At 47.6% G+C, this 25,853-nt stretch overlaps 2 long non-coding RNA genes across 2 annotated transcripts; one reads left to right on the top strand and one right to left on the bottom strand.

Annotated features, from left to right (window-relative positions):
- Nucleotides 1-12,458: 12,458 nt before the first annotated feature.
- Nucleotides 12,459-17,665, bottom strand: LOC140694990 (uncharacterized). The gene is made up of 4 exons (XR_012070647.1): nucleotides 17,478-17,665; nucleotides 15,851-16,101; nucleotides 15,496-15,703; nucleotides 12,459-12,727 (listed from the first exon to the last, which is right to left on the bottom strand). It is a non-coding gene; the product is annotated as an uncharacterized lncRNA (long non-coding RNA).
- Nucleotides 17,666-19,889: 2,224 nt separating this feature from the next.
- On the top strand, nucleotides 19,890-22,904 carry LOC140694989 (uncharacterized). The gene is made up of 4 exons (XR_012070646.1): nucleotides 19,890-20,134; nucleotides 20,400-20,598; nucleotides 22,174-22,290; nucleotides 22,710-22,904. It is a non-coding gene; the product is annotated as an uncharacterized lncRNA (long non-coding RNA).
- The last annotated feature ends 2,949 nt before the right edge of the window (nucleotides 22,905-25,853 follow it).

The following is a 25,853-nucleotide window of genomic DNA, read 5'->3' as shown; positions in this document are numbered from 1 at the left end:
TCATTGGTTTTGGGTCAGATTTGGAACATGTATACCTTTGGAGACCCCCTGGAGGAACAAGGGGGTTCAATACTGCCTGGAGAATTCACTTGTCAAAATGCCTAACAAGACGCTATTTGCAAGGGTTTTTTTTTAAAGATTCTTACCCTAAAACAAATCCCCTATCTAAACCTCTTGGATGATCAAATATAAAGAAAAAAGGAGAATCATGTCTGGCCTAAGAACACTTGCTTAACAAAACGGAAGGACAGAATCAGTTTCAGAGCAAAAATTAAAATGCATTTATACCATCAACCCTCCCACCCTTTTGTACACTGTCCTCATGTAATCTGCCAGATGGCCCCCTGGAGAAGGCCCTTTGCCCGGAACTCGTGCTCATTTTCAGAGCTCGGCCAAGCGGGAGGTTGGTCCCCAGGGCCTGAGAGGGGCTATGTGTGAAATCTTCTCTGCTGAGACCCAGCGGACTGAAGGTAACTGTGTTCTCTGAGGGAGAGAGAGCACACCGAGCCTCTGTGGAGGCATCTCTGAGACCCTCCCAAAGGCACAAATCTCTAACTCTGGACACGGGAATTTTTGATTGGCATCTTAGTTGGAAATCTCCTCCTGGATAGAAAGAAGCAGATTCAAGATGTTGCAATTGGATGGGCAGGTCGGCCTCTCGAATTAGTCGATGAGGAGGACACGCAATTCTCTGCAGAAGTAGGAACACCCATCCCTGCTCTGCTGACGTCATGTACAGAGAAACAGACGCGACTCTAGGGGGAATTCAAAACCCACCAACCTTTCTTACCGACGTCAACGTCCCCACTTTATTCTCCTGTCAGGTCTCTGCACAAAAACTGTGGCTCATCCCCAAATATCACACACCCATCACCCTGTACCACTCTGTGTCTGTGTCCAACTCGAGCATTAAGGCCTGTGACCGTTACTGTTAAATCGTGTCCCCCTTTCTGCCCGTCTCCCGCCATCATCCCAGTCCAACCTCGGTGTCTCTCTCCAGGTCAGCAGCACTCTTCCCACTGGCTTCCCATCAGCTTACCTTGCCCTGCTTCCATTGCTTATTCCCCATACGTTACCCACAACGGTCTTATTAAAGTATGAATCAGATCAAGTAGTTCCGCATTGCAAAATACTTTCGTGATTTTCCATTGTATTCAGAAGGATATCCAGAGTCCCTACCAAGGCCCTATGTGATCCGGGCCCTCACCGATCTCTGCAGCCTCAGCTCTCACCGTTCTGCTCCAGCCCATCTTCACCGCCCCGATGGTCCCCACCAGGACAGCTGCGTTTCTAACTCCAAGTCTAGTACTTACACTTCTTCCGGCCTGGGAGGCTTTTCTTGTCTGTTACCTACGTGGCTTATTCTTTTGCTTTATTCAGGACTTTGTTCAAATTATTTACCCTCAGAGAGGACTTATCTGACCAGATTATTTAAAATAGCACACACATATTTCCTATTCAAACATTTTCTCTCCTAATATGCTTTATGTTTCTTTGTGGCAATTATTAGTACCTGGCAGTACATCATATATTTATTTGCTTACTGGTTTACTGTCTGTCTTTCTTACTAGACCTATATTCATGGAACCACAAATAACTGTTTTAACCAGTAACTTTCAAACCACCTTTAAATGAATTCTTTTATAAGATGAGAATTTCAGAGGCTTCCACGGGTTGCTTAGGGGAAAAAAGAAAAAGGATTCAGGTTGAACTAATTTATTAAGGACCTGAGAGTTGGTTATTTATTTTATACATAGTAGTGTGTACCTGTTAATCCCAAACTCCTAGTCTAGCAAAAGGCCTAGCTGACTACTATTTTTAAAGGAATTTTTTCTTTTTAAACTGGGGTTGTTTGAGATCTCTTTTCTTCTTCGTTATTTTTCTTTTTTTAAAGATTTTTTTTATTATTTTTTTACATTGAGGTACCGCAAATTGAATCCAGCATGTACTCTACCCCTTGAACTATACCATCCCCTCCAAAGACAATTATTTTTATACTTTGACAATACCATATTGAATTAAGATTTTTGTTCCATTTTCCCTTCATAGAGTTTATAACTGAGGGAGAGAGTCAGAGGAAGCTCTGGGCCAACCCTTCCTTCTCAGCGGGTCACTACACAGCAGAGGAGCTTGGCTGTCTCCAGGCCCAGCTCACCTTTCTGCTCTGAGGGCCGACTCAGGCCACTTCTCTTACAGGCGGCATGTTAGAAGCAGCAGAAAGCCAACTAGCGAGCAACAATGACAAAACTGACCCGCCTGCAGTTGGACATCATCTGGTCTGAAACGTACCTCTTAAATCTCTTCTTCTTATTAGTGGATGGTTTTCAAAAATATTCCCAAGGAGATGAATCTCACTCCATTTTTTCTGGATTTCTTGGGCCTTCTATGACTTTAACTGCAGGCTTCATTTTCTGCACAACATCTGCAGGGAAGCCAGGCAGAAAACGTGAACAGACCCTGCAGGCCGCGGCTGAGGCCTCCCGTCAAACATCCTTGTTGTGCAGAGCCTACGTTCATGGGACCAGTTTCATTACTGCTGTAATTAGTTCTTGTCCAAGTGTCCCACCGGAAATGTTTCTAGATAGAACGTGGCCTGACGCAGATGAGCAGTGGGGATGTGGGGTGCAGATGACACACAGACTGGAAGGAGAAAAGGGAAATGTTTCTTCAGGCTTCAGTTTGGAAGATTTCTGATTTTTATATGGACATTAAACTTGGTCAGGCTGAAGCACCATTTGCTCTAAGACGGGGTGATGTACACGTATCCCTACAACTTCAAAAAATATGTTGAAGCTGGGCGTAACAGCCTAGGGGACAGACAGCTTTGAGTGACACCTCCGTTCCAGGATGCCTATGATCTCGGGCTCACAAAGAGGAAAAGAATACACATATTTTGCCTCTGTAGTTCTATGTGAAATTATTTTGACCCTTGCCGGATGGTGTAAGATCAGAGAGCATGTAGTCTTTCGTACATCGCAAAGACGACAAGTCTTCTTGATGAGTCAGCACACTGTTTCCGATGGCCCGGGGTCTATGCCAGACATTAGCTGTCTAGACAAATACCATACAGCCCCCCATCCCTCAAGGAGATCACAGTGTGTCGTGGAAGATACAAATTTAAATAGATTTTCAAAACAATGTGGTAAGAGTCACTTTGCATCATATATACTATATGTTCAGAGGGGCTCTTGCACTGCCTGGGGCTGTGTTCTAGAAGATAGGGAAGGTGTCAGAGAGGAAATGCTTTCTGCACTGACATCTGACGGATTCCAGCAAATCTGTAGACCAGGAGAGTGCATGGTGGGGACGGGATTCTCAGCAGCTTGCGTGTCTCGTGCAGACCCCTGGTCATGTCTAAGAGCACTTTGCACTTAGGGAAGGAACGTCAGTGAGGCTAGAGGCTGTGAGGAACTAACGGAAGCTGAGGCTGAAAAAAAGCAGCAATGAGGTGATGAGAAGGTGTGACGTTAAATCAGAGAGCGTGGACTTCCTCACACACGCAGCGTGGAATTCTTTGCGGTTTTAAGGAGGAGAGTGACACAGATTAGTCATTAAAAGTGAGCAAAGTGGATTGTTCACTCTAAAGTACAGCACTGGGGAGACTAGAAAGGGGTGGGAATTAATGCAGTGGGGAGCGAGGAGCAGGGACTTAGTAGGGGGACATTAAGGAATAGAATTGTAGTACTGATGGGGGTGAGGGAGTGGAAAAGTAAAGGAAAACTCCCAGATGTTTGGCACAGAAAAGAGATGGGACAGTGATGCCATTGTTTGAAAAAGTAAAACTAGTTCTGGGCGAGTGTAAATCCAGACAAACAGAGCTTGAGATTTTTATGTGCTAACCAAATGTGAATGTCTACTTGTCAATTAGAAATATATTTCTGGGACTGAACTGAGATGTCCATGCTGGAAAAGATTTGACAGTTAATCATTGGACAGAGGGCAGTTGAAGCCATGGGAATAAATGCCACCCACTGACAGTTTACCAAAGAAAAGGGAAGGAGGGCACTTCTGGTTCAGAAAATATGGCAGACCAGAATCTTGAAGACCCACTCACTTAAGACACATAAAAACGTAGGACAAAATGCTGCCAGTGTTTTCCTGTTTTTTTTTTAAGGGCACGTTTATTGTGGTATGATACCTGTACAATAAAATACACATATTTCACATGTACTACTTGGTGAATTTGATAAATGTCTACACCCAGAAAACCATAACCACGATCAAGATAGCTAACATTTCCATCACTCCCCAAGAGGGGCACTTTTCGAATCCCCATATTTATCCCTTCCCATCTCCTTCTCTCCCTGTGAACCGTAAGTTTGTTTCTCTATGTCTGTGGGTCTGTTTATCTTCTGTATTTAAGTTCATATGTTTCTTTTTTTGATTCCACATATAAGTGATATCATATGGCATTTTTCTCTTTTCCTGGTTTACTTCACTTAGAATGACTATCTCTACGTCCATCCATGTTGCTGCAAATGACATTATTTGTTTTTTCATGGCTGAGTAGTATTCCATTGTATAAATATACTACTACTTCTTTATCCAGTCACCTGTCAATGGACATTTGGGTTGTTGCCATGTCCTGGCTATTATAAATACTGCTGCTGTGAGCATTGAGGTGCATGTGACTTTTTGAATTAGAGTTTTCTTCTGACATATGCCCGGGAATGGGAAGGCTGGATCATGAGTTAAGTCCATTTTCAGTTTTTAAAGGAACCTCCACACTGACTTCTCTAGTGACAATGCAGCCCATCTTGTGAAAGCAGAGCCATGCTCAGAAAGTAATGGGTATTTCTAAGGGCCAGACATGAAGTGCAGTGAGTGTGGCCTGTTCAAGAATCAGAGGGCAGTCTGCCAGGGCTGGAGGAGAGTGACAAGGGAAGTGTGGTACAGGTAGGAGTCAGACCATGTGGGGACATGGCAGGCTGGGATAAGGAGCCTGGACTTCCAGTAATCCCTTGGTAACCATGGGGCACTGGTTCCAGGACTCACCCTGAAGTCAACATCCATGGATGCTGACGCCTCTTGTATAAAATGACATAGGACTTGCATGGGACTCATGTACATCCCCCCATCTACTTTTATATATATATACAAACTTTTTTTATTGAGTTATAGTCATTTTGCAAAGTTGTATCAAATTCCAGCATACAGCACAAGTTTTCAGTTATACATGAGTATACACATATATTTGTTGTCACTTTCTCTTTCACTGTGTCCTCCTGTGTACTTTAAGTTATCTCTAGATTACTCATGGTATCTAATACAACATGAATGTTATGTAAGTAGTTGCCAGTGTATGGCAAATTCAAGTGTTGCTTTTTGAAACTTTCTGTTTTTTCAACAATATTTTCAATCCACCGTTAGTTGAATCTGCTGGATAGGGAGGCCCTAGATATGGAGAATCCCCAAGCTCCTCCTTCCCACATCCTATATTTTCACTGCAAGCACTGAAGGGGTCCAAACATAGAAGAGACCCATCTACCTGCTGGAAACCCTGAGGAATTCCGTCAGCGTATGTAGAGCAGGAGAGAAGGTTTAGGGCCAACTAGTGGGAAAGGAGGGCCTGCCTGGAGAGGATGGAGGAAGGACAGTAGTGGAAGCCATCACGTACTCTTACTGGAACTAGCTGACAGCAGTGAGGGACGCCAAGGAACTGGGTACACGTCACGTGTGGGGCGATCCTGGCCACCAGGTGCAGGGTTCACATAACTGGGACCCAGTTTGCAAGATCAAAATAACAAGGAGGCAAAGGGGCTGCCTCAGTCCCAGGATCCTGACAACGGCCACAGCGACGTGACCCCAGCTAATGCGGTTCCCCTAGTAAGCCAGAAAAACGAAACTCTGAGCCAAGATATTGCAGATTCCACTGCAGCCACATGGATAACTAGATCTCTAACCTGACAAAATGTAACCACCAGAAACAGGAATCTTTCCTTTTCTCTTCCTTTGGAACTTTGGACAGGGAGTCACAAATCTTTGACGGGAACCACCTATAAACCAATAGAGAGCTCACTTTTTCAGGAATAAGCATGGAGAAAAAGAGTGGGGTGATGGTTTAAAGCAGAAGTCAAAGTTGAAGCCCATCTGAGAAATGGTAAAAACATGTTTCTCAATGAATTCGAGTTATGGCAAAAAGAAGGAGGAAGGTTAAGGAAATCTCTATTAATATCCATTCACCATAAAAGACTAGCCAGCCATAAAAAGACAACACCTTAAATTAATAATTTTTTTTTTTGGTGATGAAAAACAATGCCTTAATTTAAAACAAGGCTTGGGCCATCAACAACACTCTGAGAATTGTTGACCAGGAGAACATAAATCTGCATATAGATATGTAAGTGTTCCAAGTCCACCACTCAAAAACAATTAGTCAATCATGTGTCCAGTTGATTGGGAAATCCCAATAAGTAAATAACTCAAAAGTGGGAAAGACATGGGATTAAATAGTGGTAGTGAGCAATGAAATCCAAGATGTATATACCTATATTTTCTTTGTTAATGTAACAAACTTAAAGCAACTGTCTAAAAAGTAGTAACTGGAGCACACAAACACACACACACACAATTTAGAACAACAGAGAGGTAAAATATGCTAAATTTATCATTATTGAGGAACAGGATCTAATAGATTATTTCATTTTTGAGACTCTTATAGGAATACTGGTCCAATTGCATAAAAATTTATGAACTTAGAGATGATTTATAAAGATTTAGAGAGAATTTTCTTTAAGAGGCAATATAGCTTCCAAATCACTGAAGAGAAAATTAACAATAAAAAAATTAATTAATCTAGGTAATATGGAGTAACACTGACCATATTTACCACCCTAAAATAAACCACAAAATGGATAAAATATATGAAGCAATGATTTTTAAGACACGTGGAAACGATCATCCACTAGGACCTTGCCTTGCCACCTCAATACCAAGGCTCCTAGGCCTCCTACTGCCATCACAAAGGATGTCCACCAGGAGGCGACATTTCCTTCCTCTGCTCCTACTGCAGAGCCAGTCCTGAGCAGTCCTTTTCCAGGTGTTGGCAGGCAGCTCCCAGAAGTGCTCTCGTGGGCCTTGGTCCCTTTTGGCCACCAGCAAAGGGATCAAGGATGAGCAGTGAGCCTCCTTCCTCATCCAAGACCTAGGAAACTATCTGACTTCTGAGCAGCCCTTCACTCTTGTCTGCTGTCTGGTACTCTCCACCCGGCTTCCCGAGTCCCCGGCACGGGCAGCCTGCACACTGGCCACAGCCCATCAGAATCTGTTCCCCCGCCAAGAGGCCACGCATGATCATGAGCAGGGCTCCAGGCCTCTGGAGCAGTGCGGCTTGGACTGGGTCCTGGCCCTGGGCGCGCGAGCTCCATGCCCTTGGTTGAGTCAGTCAACATCTCTAAGCTACAGTTTCCTCATCAGTAAAATGAAGACATAATCAATATGGAAATAAAACAGAATCTGAGGGGGACTAAATTTCTGGTGATTGAAGATAATTTTAATTTTGATTTATACAGCAAAGGACATCATACAATTTTTACTACATCGTATTTCTAAAGGACAGCTTCTACTATTAAAAGTAATGCATGCACGTACACACAAACACACGTGCAGACACACTGGCACTAGTCCACATACATCCCCACGGGCACACACACATGGAGTCATGTACCACCCACACACCCATAACATACGCACAACCACACACATCCTCAGGCGCACACACACACATAACATACAGAACCACATACATCCCCAGGTGCACGTGAGCACACACAAACACACAGTCATGTACAACACACGTCCCCAGGTGCGCGCGTGCACACACACAAGTCTTACACACTTTGGCGTTATTCTAAATCAATTTACAATTGAGGGTCACAGTGTCCATTGTTTTATCCACTCAGAAGGTCCTGACTTTGGAGCGTGAAGCAGGAGCTCTCCTCTCTGGAGATGGTCTTTACCAATTACAGTCTCAGTAGAGCCAACATAACTGCTCTGGACCTTTGGAAGTGCAGGCCAGAGCATACCTGGGAGCTCACATCCTGTACATGTAAACATGTTAAGTGCTGTAGGTTCTAAAGTCCTGCCTTTACAAATATACGTTCATTATAAGGGGGAAGACCAGGTTCAAATTTAGAATTCCAAGACACAGGGGAGTCCGGCAAAGAAAGTGAGCGTGTGGGGAGAGCTGATTCCCAGTCTCTGACCACTAGCCTGATCCTTTTCTTCCCAATGCTGGGTCCATCCCTTGCCACAAGTGGCCTTGGATGTTCACAGGGGGACACTCAAAACTCACATTCGGGATCTGCTCATACCCTCCATACATACAGCTGCCCTTTGGCCTCTCTGTGAGTCCTGGGAATCTGAGCTTCCGGGAGAGCCGGTGCAGGCACTAGGAATGGGTCAGGGGCTGCTGAGACAGGGCATCTGGGGTCCTGGGCTTCTAGAGCATGGGATGGAGCCAATGATCCTGCCCCCTTGGCCCTGCTGACTCCACCCCATGGAGGGCATGGCCAGAGGAAGTGTCAGGGCCAGAGGGACCCTCTGCAGTGCAGGACCCAGGGCAGCGGGCCCCCTTGCCGTGGTCTAAGAGCAGAAGGCCTAAGGAAAGATCTGAAGAGGCTGTAAGGTATCTTCATTCCCATTAATTAAACAAAAATAAAAGCATACCACAGGCGTGAGTGGAAAGGGATTTGTTAGAACAAGGGAAGGCACTTGCCAAGGTCTGGCCATAGAGGGCTGGTGGGTTTGTCAGGTTGATGAGGAACCAAGAGGCTGTTAGTCCCTTCTGGGTCTAAACACCTCTTGAATTCCTCCGGGTGACACTGAAATGCAGTGAGACACGGAACTCTCTTAAGTTGTTAAAATCTTCATGGTGAACCATTCAACTCTCTCCTCATTCTTGGCTGCGAAAGCACGATAAACACAGGCCAGAAACTCATCAGCCTGTTGGTTGGTTCACTATCCGTCTGGCGCCTCCTCTTGTAGGAGCCTTTATCACATCACCCAGGGCTGACCCGGCTCAGGATTATAGCTGATTTTCCGCAGGTGGCATCACTTGCTAGTGACATGAAGCAGGAACATTAGCCACCTCCCAAACACTGAGGCTCCTCCTGGGAGGAGCCTTCAGACCCCCAATCCAGCCTCTACACCACGATGTTCCTTAGTGTCACTACCGGTTTGCTGCCTTGGCCTCTAGCTTTGACCAGATCCTCGCCAGATTGTCGATAAATATCACCCATATACCACATCTAAGCTTGCGGTCCAGATGTGACCATGGTTCTTATTTTCTTCCCATCGATGGATTGTTTGATCTTTGTGTAATCATGTCGACAGCAAGGCCAGTACAGCCCTCTTGAGGCCTCCCCGAGCCGCCTCTGTGTATAACTGTCCTAGCACCCCAGGGGATCGGGTCTGAAGCCTGGCACTCAGACACGAGGATGTCAGCTGGAGAGACAGGAATCCACTCCTGCTGTGGCTTCTGCTGTGGCTCAATGTGGCCATAAAAACGGATCCCACAGGCCCTGACGTCACTTGACTCACTGCAGGGATGCTCCCACACTGCCGCGTTCCCCCAGAGACTGAGGGCTTTCTGCTTGTTCCGGAAGGCCCCACCCCTGAGGGGACACTGGGTCCAGTGGAGCGTCCAGCCTGCTTCCCCGCCAGCCCTTAGGGCCTTTGTGGGGCCTGGAACATCAACTAACCTCCCCTTAGGGACCCCTTTGTCCTTTGCAGCCAACAGACCTAGGTCATAAGCACTTTAACTCACCTGAGGGTGTTTTCCTCACTTCAGGGGCAGTGAGGACTGGGCTTCTTCACACTCCAAGTGCCCCCGGTCTGGATGCAGACAGTCTGGCTCTCCCCCCAGTCCTGCAGGTTCCGGCCACACCTCCTGCTGGTCACGGAGTCTGTGCTGTATTCTCTTCCAGGACAACAGGTGCACTCTGCCCCCCGCCCTGTCCCCACCAGCAGTGGCAGAGGTGGAGGACAGGCGGGTGAGCTTGGGCCTGAGACACTGCCCTGAAATCAGTGCCCCAGAGGCCGCTGGTGACTAGAGGGACCACGGGGAAGAAGGCAGCATGGGATGGGAGGGGGAGGAAGGTTCAGGATAACGAGATGAAAAGGGGAACAGATAGCACCGTGAGGACCTCGACCATGAAAGGGAAGAAGATAGACAGTGACAGCTGGAGCGGTGTTGGCGTTAAAAGCTGCGGGCATTTTCATTTAATTTTATTAATTACCATTACATATAGTGACATATTTTTATTTGATTAAAGATTAGGTGCCATGTCATATAACAGGATATAGTATATTATTTATTAAATAATACATAATAGTAGATATACTAGCATGTTATGTTCTGTTTATTTATTATCAGATAGTATATAATACATATGTAGTTATTTATATACATAATATATAATTCATGCATCTATATAATATATAACACATAACAATGTAGGATTATGAATATTATATTTTATAACAAGATTACATAACAATAATGATGTAATATTATCCATTGTATATCTTGGCTCATGACACATTCTCACCTTAGGTGCCTGTCAGAAGTATTTATGTATTAAAATTAATATTATAAGAAACAGTTGTGAACCTGTCACCCAGCACCAGAACAGGACTATTGACAGTGACATACTGTGTCCTATCCTGCCCTAGGCCTCTTCTCACAGGAAGTAACCAGCATCCTGAATCCTGGCTTACACTTGCCTTGTGTTACTGTCACACACACAACATTTAAGATCAGTTAAAACAAATGAACTGCAGGTACATGCAACGAAGTGGATGCATCATACACCCTATGTTAAATTGAAAAAGTAAGCCCAAGAAGGTAGCCTATAGTGTGCTAAGCTTTTAACTGTGTATATATATGTCAACTAAACTCACTAAATTAAGAACAACTACAGCTAGAGTCCAGGTGGGAGAGGGACAGATAAAAGGTGAGGTGAGCAGATTTGCTGCAGGTGAGCGAGTTCCCTTCAAGTAACATGTCATTCTCTCTGAAGCAGGAGGCAAGGCCATCTGCTGGGAGTCAGGGAAGAGACAGAGGGAAGCTTAGAGGTGTGCAGAGAGCATAGAATTTTGACACCACTGTGTGGCAAGTGGGGAAATGTGCTCACTAGAGAAATCCTGGAGGATTGCCTGGCAGTGGCAACATGCTGGGCATTGATTTGTAGTCTTAGAAATCTGTGCTGGGAGAGCCTGCTGCCTGCAGGCTCAGAACAAATAGAGCTGGGTGAACCGAGATGGAAGTCATCCTGGTGAGGAAATGAAAAGATCAAGGGTCAAGGGAGTTTTGTTTGTCATAAAGAGAGTGCTGACTGTGGATGCAGAGCTGGAAGGTGGGGAAGTGGAAGTAAGAGGAAGGTGGACAGGTAGGAAAGCAGAGGAGTCAGTGCATGATGCCCCAGTGAGGGTGAAGGAGGGCCAACGAGGCTGGTGGAGAAGCAGCTGGATGGCTAGAGTTGGGCACATAAAGGAGAGAGGCTGGACCTGGGGTGGAGACACGCCCGGGTATGAGCCCGGGGGTAGGGTGAATGGGAGGTGTCTGGCTCAGGCTGACGGAGAAGAAGACCCTACAATGACCATACTGGGTGGTGGAGGGAGAATCAACATTGACGTCTTGATGGTAGGCGGTGAGGCAATACAGAGTTGGTGGTCCAGCTGCTCCTGACTGAGGCAGATGAGCAGGGAGGCCAGGGTGGCAGGCACTGCTAGGAATGGACTGGGTTTTCCAGGTGTTCCCAAGAGAGGAGGAGAAATCACCTCATGGGGGAAAGTGAGCACAAGGAGGTCAACCCAGGCTCCTGATCAAACGGAGAGTGTGAGGGGGCAAATCGTCAACTCCAGAGATGGTGGCCTAGGAAGCAGGGACCATGGGTGAAGTGAGGGGACCCTCAGAGAAGAGAGAGAGATGAGTCTTCTGGGTGTAGGGGGAAGAGAGGCCCCAGGACAAAGGAGCACAGGGGCACAGTGATGAGGATGGACTGGCTCTGTTGTGACACTGCAGGAATGGCTGGATCTTTGTCCTGAGGGCTTAGTTTGGGGGGGCTACTGGCCTCATGAGGGCCCCCCTCTCAGCAGCCTGGACAGATGCTCCCGCTCCTGATAGCTCTGTGGCCACCACTGTTCCCGGAAGGGCTCTGCCTCCATCTTCTATCAGACATTCCTGCCCAGTCCCCGACTGCCAGCGAGGGAGCCTGGGCCTCAGAGCCGTTTGCCGTGGAGGGACACAGGCTCCTTGGAGAAGCAGGCTGATCTTATTTTTCTCCGTAACCCACGGCCTAGCAAAGCGCCAGCCTATGGGTGGGCCATTCAGGGGCTCGGATACTTCTTAAATTAACTCAAAGCAGTAGAATAGCAGAGCTGGAGGAAGTGACCACTGAGCTCACAGAGTTCACTGCCCACACCCCCATTCTACAGATGAAGAAACAGAGGCCAAGCAGCCAAGGTCATGCTGCTCTTTAATGCTGGCCTCTGTTGGGCATACCAAGTGATGAGCTGCACTGAAGGGCCTGAGAGGGGGCTCTGGGGTCAGACAGCTTGGGTTCAAGTCCCACCCCTGCCATTTACTAGCTGTGTGATTAATGACTGTCCTTCCTGTAAAGTGCCACCTCATTTGTTTGTCATGAACACAGAGTTCCTTGAACAGCAGGACAGAATTCTTTAAAGGTTTGCTGTTGCTTTTGTTACTATTATCACCAAGTGAACCCTGAAATGAAGAACAAAGACAGCAAGATTTTTTATTTTAAAAGATTTTAAAATACGATGATGACTGTTTGATTTAATCTATTCAAGTTTGCATTTGACCATTATTAACAACTGCACAATGGATGACTTTTGAGGAAATGTTACTTCATGTCTTTAATTCTCACTAACTACACAGGCTATTCAACAGGAAGCAATTTTTTTTCCAGGAAGCGGGACAAAAAGTTAACAATATCTCTGTACCTCTCGGTTCCCAGTGAGTTGGTTGTGATCTGTCAACCCAACTTTGGGGAAATGCCCTCTCCTCCTGGGCTCGCTGCACTGCCACGTGGCCTCCAGGGGGCGATTTACCCCCACACGAATCCAGTATCTTGGTTCATATCTTTGCTTCAGATCCCTCAAGGACTGCCCATGCACCAGGGCCCCATCTGCCCCGCCAGTCTCACCTGCTGGCCTCCAGGAAACTATCCTGGGTCTCAACCATCCTCTGTTCCTATGCCCGCCCCACTACTCTTCATTTTGTCCTTCAAGTGTGGGCTCCTGTGGCTTGCCACCAAGCAGGGGTCTCCCAGTCCTCCACCTTGGGGAACTGCATCGTCCTGCACAGTGCCTAGCGAAACTGTGTGGAGGCCGGAAGAATACAGAACAACAGGTGCTCAGAGGGGCTGCCTTTCCCACTGCAGGGGCCCTGGAGAGCTTTCTCCCAGCTGGTTATTCACAGGCGCTGAAGCTGTGGAATCTCGATCTTACCAATTTAAAGGGCATCATCACTAATTACAAAAGAAATCATTTTTTCAGTAGCAAAAGGAGAAAAGACTTTGTGCCCCATGCCCCCATCTTTCTTCCTCCGCCTTCAGAGGTGATTCTCACTCTCTGGGCAAGGGTAGAAAGCAACAAACAGAATATTATTTTTCAATGATTCTTCTTTCCCACTCTGAAGATTGCATCCCAAGACTGATGAAGGCTAGGATGGTTTGGCTTCCCTGTACTGAGTATTCAGAAGCTCAGGGTGGAGGGGGTTAGGGAGATAATTCAGCATTATGGAACCAAACAGAGACATTAAAAGGTTCTACTCTAAACAGAAAGGAAGCAGGATGCTATAGAAATGGGAAAACCATCATTGGAAATGAAATAACGAGTTACAAGACAATAAACATGAAGATGTAAAAAAGAAAAAGTATATCAAAATACAAAAAGGTGGGAAAGGGAGATGGTAGCAAGAAAAGATAGATTTTTTTCTCTTTCTTTTTCCTTTTTCTCATTATTCTTAGGATGTGTTGGAGCCTACGTGATTATCAGTCTAAAGGAAATAGATATGATAATGGGTTGATATACTTGAAAAATAGGGTAACCACAAATCGAAAGCATATAATAGAGTTGAAAAAAAAAAAACCAAAAAAGAAACAAACTCTAAATGGCTTAAAGACTTAAACATTAGACAAGACGCTAAAAAACTCTCAGAAGAAAACATAGGCAAAACATTATTTGACATATATCTCAGCAGTGTTTTCCTAGGGCAATCCACCCAAGCAACAGAAAATAAAAGCCAAAATAAACAAATGGGACCTAGTTACACCTATCAGCTATTTCAAAGCAATAGAAACCATAAGCAAAATGAAAAGACAACCTATGGAATGTGAGAAAATATTTGCAAAAGATGAGACTGAACATGGCTTAACTTGTAGACTATAAAAATAGTTCATACAACTTAATAAGAAAAAAAAATAAACAACCCAATCCAAAAATGGGCAGAACAACTAAACAAGCAATTCTCCAATGAAGATATACAAATGGCCAATAGGCATATGAAAAAAAGGCACAATATCGCTAATTATCTTAGAAATGCAAATCAAAACTACAATAAGTTATCATCTCACACTACTCAGAATGGCCACCATTCAAACATCCACTCACCATAGATGCTGGAGAGGCTTGGAGAAAAGGGAACCCTCCTACATTATTGCTGGGAATGTAGTTTGGTGAAGCCAATGTGGAAAACAATATGGAGATACCACAAAAGACTAAAAAAAGACATCATTTGATCCAGCAATCCCACTCCTGGGCATATATCCAGAGGGAACCTTAATTTCAAAATATACCTGCACCCCAATGTTCACAGCAGCATTGTTTTCAATGACCAAGACATAGAAGCAACCTAAACGCCCACTGACAAATGACTGGATAAAGATGTAGTATTTAGATATAAAAGAATATTACACAGTTGTAACAAAGAAGGAAATAATGCCATTTACAGCAACATGGATGGACTTGGAGATTATCACACTAAAGTGAAATAACTCAGACAGAGAAAGACAAGTAAAATATGATACCACTTATATGTGGAATTTTTAAAAAAGATACAAATAAACTTATTTACAAAACAAAAACAGACTCACAGACTTAGGAAACAAACTTAGGAGTTTGGGATTAACAATTACAAACTACTATATGTAAAACAGACAAACAGCAAGGATTCACTGTAGAACACAGGGGAAAATGTTCAGTATCTTGCAACCTATAATGGAAAAGAACCTGAAAAAGAATAGACTATGTATATGTACAACTGAATCACTATGCTGTATACCTGAAACTAACAAAACAGCTGTATATCTGAAACTAACTAAACATTGTAAATCAACCACATTTCAATTAAAAAAAAAGATAAGCTCTAAATAGCTGTATTCAAAGAAAATCTTCAAATCTTACCTCCTACAAAAAGTAAAGTGGGAAGCTTGAGCAGGACCAAATTATACTGAATGAGAGGTTACATACCTTCTCCAGCACGTGGCCCATGGTACACATACATCGTGTTTTCCTTCAGGTAAGAATGGCCCTTACTGCCCAGGGAGCGAGTCCTGCTGGGACAAGGCCTCTGTGGCAGTGGCCTCCTTGTCACCGCTCCATCTCACCAGAAGGCCAGGGTTTTCAGAGGGGAGGGAACACAGAGCTCATACACTTCAGATATATTTCCTGAGAAAAACTGTGGAAAGACCAAATTCACCTGCAGTGCAGGAAACATGAGCACGGCCCCTAAGCAGACTGACAAACCCGAAGCAAGACGGCCCGATGTTCACATCGGAACCAGAACAAAAACCGTCTGGCCCCAGTTAAACTATCACCATCTCACCTGCAATGAACTGTTCGTACTCATTGTCAGGGATGTTTCTGTTGAGACTTGAGAGATCAAAAAAGTCAGACCAGGGAATCCGGACCTGGTGGATGTCCAGGCTCTGCTAATGGTAGAGGCGGCCCCAAGGGGGTATCACCAGCACCGACTCTTCCATTTTCAGCAGGGTCTTCAGGAGGAAGGCGATGTGGATACAGACGCCCCTACGGAGGCTGAAGCCCTCCGGAGGGTTGACATAACACAGAAGGTACCTGGCAGGGAGCAAAGGAGAGCGGGTCTTCAGAGCCAGGTCTCTGCACAGGAATCCCGGCTTAGATAGAACAGATACAATGGGAATCTCTGCACAGCACATGGCCTAGACTCAAGACACGTTCAGCAGCTTCTGGTTTGTATAGTGGAGGCACTGCCCACCGATCTCTGTGTGGCCAATTATTTCGAGTCCGGGAGCACATGCAGAAGACATCTTGGCATCTGTCTATCAACGCTAAGCACCTGACTAGTACCTGAGCACCCGTTCTCCAGGGAATCTCAAACTTCTTGGCCTAAAGACCCCTGTACACTCTTAAATACTGAGGACTTCAAAAGGCTGCTGTTTATGTGGGTTAAATCTATCAATAGTTCCAGTGTTAGAAGTTAAATAAGAACTTTAAAAAATGCTTATGAGTTCACTTAAAAATAATAACAACCTATTACATGATACCATTAATACTCTTAAGCAAAAAATAAGTATATTTTTCTAAACAAAAATCATTAATGAGAGGAATAGCAGTGATTTTAATTTCTGAGAATCTCTTTTGGACTGGTGAGAGCTTAATTCTATCTGCCTCTACATTACCTGTTTTGTGATATCACAGACTAGGTTTTCCCTGGAAAACCCCACAGGAAACTCGGGAGTGCAAGAGTGTGCAAAAGGCAGGTGACTTCCCGGCGTTCCTACGAAAATAGTCTTGCATCTCAGGGGCCTCGGACTCACTTTGATAACTGCTGCCCTACCCTAGGCGAGACTCTCCTACACAAGAGCCAGGCAAGTGTCCTGGCTTCTTTAATGAGTTACCGCAGCAACACCCCTCCCTTCTCTGTGTTAATGTTTCCCACAACCTCCATTACTGCAGATGAGGATGTAATCCTCAACTGAGGCCTCTAATCCCAGAAGACTACCAACCTTGAAAGGGAGGGCCCATCTACCATCTCTACACCCCGCACAGTCTATTTTGAGTCAAGCCCTAGATAACTGCTAATTGACACTGACCCTTGTCTTATTCCTGAGTTTTAGCGAAGGAGCCAACATCTGGATGGAACTGAAATTTCCCTGCTGATATACAAGGCTGATAAACCACCCTATTCCAACATCTGATTCTGGGGCTCTTCAAAACGCGGGTAAGGCCCCGCTTCATAAAAGACGGGTCCTCCACCTGCCCTTCCCAGGGGTTCTGGGAGGCCGCGGCCACGCAGGGCTACCTGGAGTCGCGGTCCAAGCCCCAGAGCCCGAGGGGGAGGAAAGCCGGAGGCTGTGCCCCAGCCCTGTCCCCCCCGCCCCAACCACAGCCCTCCCCGGCCGCCACACCAACCCGGATCCCACCCCGGTCCATGAGCACTGGCCCCGCCAACGGCGCTGCCGTACGTTTACCGTCTGTGAGACGCCGCCCCAGAAAGGATGTCGGCCGCCGACTGACGCGGCCAGAACTAGTGGCCCGGCCAAGCAAGCCGCCATCCCCAGCAGCAAACACCGCCATGGCCCCGGGCAGCTGCACACTTCCGGAGCCCGCTGCCTGCCCCAGAAGCGCACGCCAGCCCGCGAGGAGCGCGGCGTCTTTATCCATGGCAACGCCGCGGGGCCCTCCCCTAGCGCTTGCGTCTGCGTCCTCCCGAGGTTAGACGTGCGAGAGCAGAACTTTCGGAGCCAATGGGAGCAAGGGCGCGGCCAGGACGGGGGTGGGGGGAGGCTTATGGGGCAGCTGGGTGGGGCCGGGGCGGGCGGGGCCGCGCGGAGGTCCTCAGCTGCAGGTGGCACCGGCCGGAGGCTGGGGCAATGCTGCCAACAGTGGGCGGGGCGGCGGGGCGGCGGGGCGGCGGGGTGGGGGCACTCTCACCTGTCCTTGTGCGGGGCTCAGCCAGGGCTCCGCGGCCTCCGCTTGCACCGGAAGTGGACCCAGGCTACCGGTGGGCAAGATAGAGGACTGAGCCCAGGCAGGCACGGCTGGCCAGGTAGGGCACCTGAAGTGCAGATCCGCCAGGCCGGCTGCCGGCCTTGAATACGCGCTGCTAGGCAGTTTCCAAGAAGACGGGATCTGTCCCAAGAGGGGAGGTAGGGCAGGGTGCCAGATGCCTGGTTGGGTGCGGTCTTACAGGAGAGCCACGTTGAGAGGGTGCAGAGCAGCCCCTGTGTTGGCGGGGCTAGGAATTTGGGGTATAGGGTGGGGATGATGTGTGCCATTCCCTGTGGTCTCCCAAAGAACTCGCACCCCCAAGCAAAGGACCCTGCTCCCTCCACCCTTCACTGCATCCCCTGCCTTCCCCAGCACCACCGCCCCTGCCCCCGGAGGGTCCCATGACCTCTCCCCACACCAGGCACCGTCCCTGTTACAGGTACTTATCTCCTGGTGGTTCCAGCCCAAGGGTGGGGGCTGTATCTGACCAGTTAGGATGCCTGGAGCCTTTGTATGAAACCTCAGACTATAATGCAGGCGTGCACAGAGGCCCCTCAAACAGGATTCCCTGCATTCCCTCCCCACCACGCACCCACAGCGCAGCTGCCACACCAGGCCAAGCCTGCTGGAGGACCGCTGTTCCCTCTCCACCTGTCCCTGATCAAGAGTGCACCGCCCACACTGCTGGGTATTTAGTGGGCCTTAGAAGAGCAGCTGGTATTTTCATGGACAAATATTTGCTCTTTTGGGAAGAGTTGAGTGCAAAGGGATGTAGGGTATGCCTTTTCTGTTGTCCTGGAACTGGTGACTAGGATGCAAACTTAAGTCAAAGCAGTTTTTAGAGAGAGCCGCAATATATCTTACCCAAAGATCACTGTTCCCCTACAAAGGCAACACCACCTGGCGGGTGGGGTCCTGGTCCCTCTTTCTGGAGGTTGGGCTTTGCACCCTCCAGCTGGGACAGAGCCCGAAACAGCTCTGAACACGCTCCAACAGGCTTTCCCAGCACAAACTGCCTTTATTTTGAATCTGGCTGAAGGAAGCAGCTGAGAAATCTGGGTAAATCTTCCTGGGTGTAACCATGCCTTTTGTGCTGAATGAAAGAGCGGCTCTCCACATGCTAACAGCTTAGAACTGAATGTGTGTCGAAGCCTTCATGCATGTAGCATGTTGGGAACAGCGTTTCATGGTGAGGGGAACTCTATAACTTACATGTGTATGGGGAAGCCCTCACTCCAACAGGGTTTTCCTGCACAAACTGCCTTTATTTCGAAATTGGCTCTTGCTGAGAAATCTTGGTAAGTGTTCTTAAGTGTAGCCATGCCCATTATGCAGGATGAAAGAGCGGCTCTACACTTTTTCACATCTCAGAGATGAATGTGTGTTGAAGCCGTCATTCATGTAGCGTGTTGGGAACACAGAATTTAGTGGTGAGAACTATGTAAATTACATGTCTATGATGAAGCACTCTCTCGAGCCGGGTATTCCAGTGCATACTGCCTTTATTTCGAAACTGGCTTCTCAGAAGCCTGTGGTCTCCACTGCAGGTCTGTCTCCAAACCCAGGGCCAGCATGGTAACTCTGCTCCCCCTGTCTATTCTGGAAGTTCTAGGTGTCCTCCATGGCCCTTCCACCATTATGTTTTTGGAAAACCCCGCAGATGGAATGGGCCTGAGAACAGGAGAGCTGGATGCCAGAAGCCACTGCCCAGTGTGAGGCTCCTGGGAGGGGCATCTCCTCTCCGTGGGCTCTGATCTAACCTCCCCTCTCCCCCACCCCCACCCCTCTCCTCCTGCATTTCCTGATTGATCCCTGGATAATGGTCCATACCAGGAATGACCTGGGAGAGGTTTTATGAGTCTTTAAGTGGAAAAAAAAAAGAAATCTTTAGACAAGTTACTGAAAGTAACTTCCAGCTTTACCGGGAAAGACCTCATTCCAATGTTTAAGGCTAGTTGACAGGGTGTCAAATTGCTTAACCACTCACATCTGAGCAAGTGCTACCTCTCTCTCCAGCTCCCCGCAGCATCCACCTGTGGCAACTTGGCCAAAAGAAGGCAAGAAAGCTCTTTCCCCTCGCCAGCACCAGCGTGGCTTTGGAGTCAGTGGAGGCTGAGAGAAAGAGCCCCGCCCTGAGGTTTGAGGGGCCTCCAGCCACAGCCAGAGGAGCGGGGGTTTTCAGAGTGGCCCAGCAGGGAAACCAGGCAAGGCCACCTGGCCCAAGTCTTCCCTGCCCAGAGAGCCCCATGAACTGCTTTGGGCCACACTCCCCGTTTGGGCCCCCTGCAAAAAGTTACCACGGGAGCCACACCTGAGAATGCAGAAGGACAGCCCTTTAGCCTGGGGTCCCAGCAGGTGTGTCCTGTGAGACCTGTGGCCACATAAGTTCCTTGTCTCTCCAGGTCACTGAAGGGACTGTGCTGGGCATCTTGGTGGTCAGGGACATGGGAACACCTCTAAACTCTGAAGAAGGACAGAGAGACTCTTCCTGGAAGCAAGGATTCCAGGGAGACACCTTGCCCAGAACTGGGGGACTGTGTCCTGAGTAGACCCCTGGGAGGCAATGTGGGGCTGTGGGGTCCTCTTCTGAGAAGGGAGCAGGTGAGTTTTCCGGGGGTGGGGTCCTGCTTTGTCCAGACATGTCCTTGTGTAAGACTCATTTACAAACACCTCCAAGTCCACCTAGGGGTGGCCCCAGAGGTGGGGGTAGAGGAGGAGAGTGAAGGGTGCAGACTTAGGGCCCCCTGAGCCACCCAGGGAGCCAAGGGTCAGTGGGAACATCTTGGGAGTCTAGTGCAGGGGTGGAGGACGAGCACTAAGAACATGCCAAGTCATGCAATAAAGTGACCCATGACCACGAGACACAGGTGGCCGTACACCAAAAGAGGCAGATAGAAATTTAGACCCAGGATCTGAGAACCTTGAGAGGGGCTGGAGGGTCCCAGGAACCCTCAGGAACAGCTCTTCTAGGGGCACAGACATCCCAATACACACATTTCTCATGGAAGCTTTTTGGGGTGCAGAGTGAGTTACCAGGTTCCTGAACTTAGTATGGAATCACGGTTCCTGGCAATAAATTGCTGTCATTTGTCCCTGGACATGCACAGGGGAGCTGACTGCTGTGGGGGTCACTGCAGGACTAGAATCTTCTGGTGTCTGCTCTGTGACCACAGAAACCCAGGGGGATTTCTCAACAGGAGAACCTGGAGACCATGCCTGCAAGGACCACCCTCATGGGATGGCCAAGGAGCTCGTGGTACCCAGGTCACCAAGTGACGAAGTTGTGAGGTTGCCTGGGGAATCGTGGGGGCATGTAGATTTCTGAGGTCAGCACGTGGGCCCAGCACTGCTGGATGGTCTGCACAAAGAGGGGCCTGCCCTCCTGATGATGGCTCTTAACACCTGCAGGGAAACTGCTCCCAGGGCTCCTGGAGGTCCATATTGAGAGTGTCCTGCCAGCCTTGTGGGGTCACCTTCCCCTGATGCAGAAGCAGACCTCTCTCCCTTGAGGCCCAGGGGACACCTGGCTCAGGTGCCACCTGTGTGCCCTGGACACGCAGAGCCCCAGAGCTCTGGCACAGCCTGGGGTGTGGTGGTGTCCGGGCAAGAAAGGCCCTGGGAAGGGGGTCATTCAAGGGCAGAGGCCACTCTGCAGGGATGCTGGACCTGGCAGCAATGCACTGCTTCAGTACTCCCTTGGGTTGGGTCTCCAACCTGTGGGATGGAAGGGCCACTCCTTCCTGTGTTGCAGTCGGGGGAACTAGATCCATCGTCAAGGTCAGCCCTGAAAATGGAGGCTGCGCTACCTCCATTCCTGGAAAGAAAATCAGTCCCCTCCAGTCCAGGTGATTCAGAAAGTCATTCAGCAATGTTCGGGGCCCCCACTTTAGGCTTTGAATTAGAGCTGAGCGGCTTAGGAGGCCAGATCCCTGACCGTGGCTCCAGGAGCAGGTTTTCTGCTGGGGGACAGGATCCTCACAAACACCTGTGTCTTTGTGGGACACTCCCCTCTGACAAGCTGGGAGGCAGGGTGCAGTTGTGGGAAATCGTGTTTACATGAGCAGAGGGCCACCATGTGGTGGGGGCACAGGAGACTGTGAGAATGAGTCCCACAGCCTTTCTGAAATCAAAAAACTGGCAAATGTGAAAAAGTGCATAATTTGTTTTATTGAACAGGCTGCTTATGTACGTTTGGAGGACCAGGTTCAAGGACTCAGCATCCCTCCAGGACAATAGCCTCAAGAGAAGAACAGACAGAGCAGGAGGAGATCTGGGGTTTCTCCCAGGAATGAGGTGGAACAGGGATTTCTGCAGATTTGCAAGGAGTCCCCGACCACTGAGCATGGGGTTACAGCCCCACGAGACCCCTGTCATGTTTGGCTTGGGCTCTGGTTCTGGCCTGCTCATGTATTCTTCCAGCAGAGTTCCAGAAACTCAGAGGGTGGACTTAGAGGGGCTGCGTTTGGAACCTAGTGAGGAGTTGGAGGGTCCTTTATATTGAGTCCCTTCATCCTAATCACCGTAGCTGAAGCCCAACACCCCCCAGGCCCCCATGGTTGCCGTGGAGGGATAACAAGCCTGGCAGGCGACCTAGGGGTCCCACTACTGTGTCCTTCCCTTGTCTTCGTTCCCTTTCACCCCGGAAGGTGTGATTGTCTCGTGTCATGGTGGCTTCCACAATGTCCCTCCCAGTAATCTCTCTTCTCCATCAGGTGGGGTTCCCAACCCCGCTCAGCCTTCTCTGCATGGATGCTGAAGGACCAGGCCCACCTGAAGTTCTGAGCTCGAGCAGTAAGGTGGAAACAAAGAAACCAATGGAAAAAAGAAGCAAGTGATTGTGGCAAAGCTCCCCACCACAGAGAAGCTGCCCTGAGTGGAAGGGAGAGTGTGGGCATGCCCGTTTGTTTCCTATCTCCCAGTGCTCTTAGCTTTCTTATTGCCTACCTGCATGGTTACAACAAAATGATCTGCAAAACTGAAAATATTTACTCTCTCGCTTTTACAGAAAAGGCTGGCCAGCCTCTGGTCCCGGTACCAGGCAAGAGATTGGAGTTCCTTTCCAGTTTGGAAACATCTTGGCAGGCCCAGGTTTGCAAAGGTCTTTAAGAGTAGTTACGGAGTTTTGCTTTTAAACTTTTTTACGGCTGTATATACTTGTGAGATGTGGTTGTGATGTATAATTCTGAGCCGGGATTTTCTCAAACTGTTTCTCACTTCTTATACCAGACATTCCTAAATTCCAAGTGGAACTGCATCTTAAGGAAGCCATGGAATTTAGCAAAAGGATACAGATCTCATTTCCTTTTAAGCATCGGTGTACCTCCATCATGGCAGTATTTGTTATGTGTTATTGATAGGGGAACTAAGTAGTAAACAGATTAATAGAAAATAGGGGATTTTAGGTACACAGGTTCATCTTTTCAACATTGTTTGTAATATTTGCAGTTTAAGATGACCATTCCTGAGAAACAGGCAGCGTCTTAGAATGAAATAGCATTTCCTCTGAACCATAATTAATTTTTATTTTGTAGACAGCAGGAAGGGTAATAACACGTCACACATTTGGGGACGTCAAAGAGAAAATGTAACTTTCTGGGAGCGCACTCCCCCGCCTCCCCCTGCCCTTTTTACTGTCCCATTCTCCCTGGAAGGCTCTTTCTTATCTTCTGCTCATGGCTCCAGTAACTCTTTCTTCCTCCTTGTTCCTCAGCTGGTAAGGTTAGTTTTCTACTTTGAACAAGCAAACAAGCCAACAGAAGAGAAATTTCACAAGCAACTCCCAGCACATCCGCTCGCCTTCTGATGTCTGTGACCTCACTCTCGGTGCCCCACCGCTTATTAAAAGTGGCATCGAAAGCCAGTTCCTCCAAAAGTCCCCGAGGCCCCATCCCTCCCATCTTCTCTGGGTTGTCACTCCCAAAACCATCCTCTCTTTCACTGCCTCATCTATTTTGTTCTCCTGCTAGTTGGCACCATCAGTATATAAACGTCCATCCTCTTAAACCAACAGCACTCCTTGACCCTAATTCACCCCCACCAATTGCCACCCTGTGTCTTTGCAGCAAATCTTTAAGGAGTTGTTTAAACTCACTGTCTGCATCTTCTCTTGAGCCATCCCCTTTTACACCCATTCTGGCTTTTCGCCTGATCCCTCGCTCTATGGAAACTGCCCTGTCAAGGCCATCAGTGACCCCATGTTGCTAAATATAGTGGTCAATTTTGACTCCTCATCATGCTTGGCCCCTCGGCAGCATTTGACCCAGCTCTTCCATCCCTCCTACCCCGTGTTCCTGCTTCACTCAACCCCCAGCCCATCTCTCTGTCTGTTTCTGCTTTTGGCCTGCTGGCTGGTCCTTTGCCAATGTCTCCTGTTTTTTCCAAACATATACTGTGGGTGTTCCCCAGGGTGGGTTCCTGGGCCTCTCCTCTCTCTCTCTGCTATTCCTTTGGTGGAAGCAACCCAGCCTTGGAAATTGGCATGCCATCAATTTCTCGATTTCTCCAAAATTCCCTGATTTCCCCTTTCCATCTGAGCCTTTATCCCTGAGACTCACATCACATTCTTTTCCTTTCATTCATCTTGCTTTCACATTCATACATATGTTCTACTATGAAATTACTTTTCCAAATTTTGAATCAGTACATATATATCATGTAAAATGCTCAAATATGTATTATTTCCACTAAGATGCTAATTCTACCTTAGAACATTTCTGCACTTCTGTATTTATGTGAATAAAGCGAATAGTATTTCTACAAGCCTCATAGTTAAACACTGTTAGTTTGGGGCTATTATGTAACATGAAATAATGGTACATCAACATAGTCGTTTTTCATTTATTTTTATGTAACACCGAGATGAGGTTTTTGCCCTGAAGACTGGTTTTATTGAAATTTTACCTACGTTACGGACAGTCAGTTTATGTGAAAGCCCTCATTTCTCCCCTTTTTGATATATGCTCCATTTGGCTATATTTAACATATAACTTGGCATGAAACAAATTTCCCAAATCATTCACATAATACAATTAATATGTTTAATTATATTTTTTAAATGTTAAAAAGAAAAAGAAAACAGATTCCTCTACCTATTAGGCACTTCTGTGGCAATATGTAACACACCCCTTAACCATGACATTGAAGAACTGAGCTGATACCAGCCCCTTTCCACCTGCTCAGCCCCACCTTTTCCCATCCCCTTTCCCATCCGGAGAGGACATCCCTCCCATTGTCCAGGCCCAGATGTTGGAACCATGTCCTTTCTCTCTCTTTCTTTTACACTCACAGACAGCAAATCCATCTTGTTAGAAAATTCTGGATATTCTGTCTTAATTAAATACCTGCTCTCTGCTTCCCGCCCTCCTAAGAGCCACCTTCAGCCTTTCCTGGATACCAATAGCCTTCTGTTTCCATCTTTGCTTTCCTACAATCTCTCATCCACACAGAGTCAGAGGGAGCCTGTAAAAACATACATTGGGGGTGGTGGGTGTTGCTCAGTGGTAGGGCGCATGCTTAGCATGCTTGAGATCCTGGGTTCAATCACCAGCACATTCATTAAAATAAATAAATTACTTCCCCCCAAAAAACACAAACACAAAAGCATAAGTTGGACTACATCACCCCTCCCCTCAAAACTCACTAAACGGGTCACCATGTCATTAGGAGCCAAAGTCGTCACAAAGGCCTCAGGACCCGGCGTGCTCTGCCTCTCTGCCCACACTCTCCCCCTCACTCTGGGGGCCTCTGGCTCCGGCTCTTCCTTCTTCCTCCGGATCTATTCTGCTTCAAGTTCATTACTCCGTGAGATCTGCCAGGATTGCCTTATTCTCTCCTGCCTGCCTCCCATCCCACCGCCA

This window comes from Vicugna pacos, unplaced genomic scaffold (genome assembly GCF_048564905.1).
Source record: "Vicugna pacos unplaced genomic scaffold, VicPac4 scaffold_117, whole genome shotgun sequence".
NCBI classification, from domain to species: Eukaryota; Metazoa; Chordata; class Mammalia; order Artiodactyla; family Camelidae; genus Vicugna; species Vicugna pacos.
This window is presented reverse-complemented; position numbering and strand designations above follow the sequence as displayed.